We start from the raw sequence: 876 nt of genomic DNA on the forward strand, positions 1-876 counted from the left end.
CACATTATCAGTGTAAAGATTCAAAGGGAATATGCTTGGGAACTTTGTCAACGGAAGTATTTATGTCGACAATGATTGGTAATGCAACGGTTTTACTCTCAACACGAGGAAGAATAGCTTTACTGTTTCATTCAAATGGAAATACACTTGCCATGATTGATGACAGGTCGACATGTTGATAATAATCATTTGAATAGTGGCAGGTTGGTGATGATGAGTACTTGGAATACAACAATGTTGTTCAGATTTATTACACCCAGTCAGTTATGAGACACCTCTCAAATTCATCTTCACCTCGATAATAACAAACTATAACAGGAATATCATCAGGAGTATAGAACTTACAATGAACCTCATTGATGGAACTGTTAAGGAGGATGGGCAAGTGAGTACAACATTATCTTCAGACAAAGCTGATCTGCTGCTATCTCAAGCTTCTGCAATCAGTATTTAAAGACACCCTTTTGAAGCCAGAATAAATACCTCCTTCAGGAAGTGCAGTGCCAGAATCTCATGGGTGACACTCTTTGAGAAAACACAGAGCTAGGAATGCAAGAGGTGATTGCAAACCTTGTTCTGTAAATTTGAATGGATTATTTATACCACTGAGAGGTGCTTTGTAGCCTGATCAAAATACCCAGTGCAAGTGGCTATGAACTGAGAGATGAAAATAATCACATGCAGATTATGCAAAAATGTAAATGGTCACTCGTTTTCTGCGGAGTCCATATACTGTCATTATTTTTAAACACCAGTATTTTCTTATTCCTATTTTTTTTATTATTAAGAGATGTTACATCAGCTTATATCATTAATCTATAAATATGTTTTTCACTATGCCCACAGTTTATACTTATACAGTTCTTTGGGTAGATG

Source organism: Penaeus monodon, chromosome 22, assembly GCF_015228065.2.
Source record: "Penaeus monodon isolate SGIC_2016 chromosome 22, NSTDA_Pmon_1, whole genome shotgun sequence".
NCBI lineage: Eukaryota > Metazoa > Arthropoda > Malacostraca > Decapoda > Penaeidae > Penaeus > Penaeus monodon.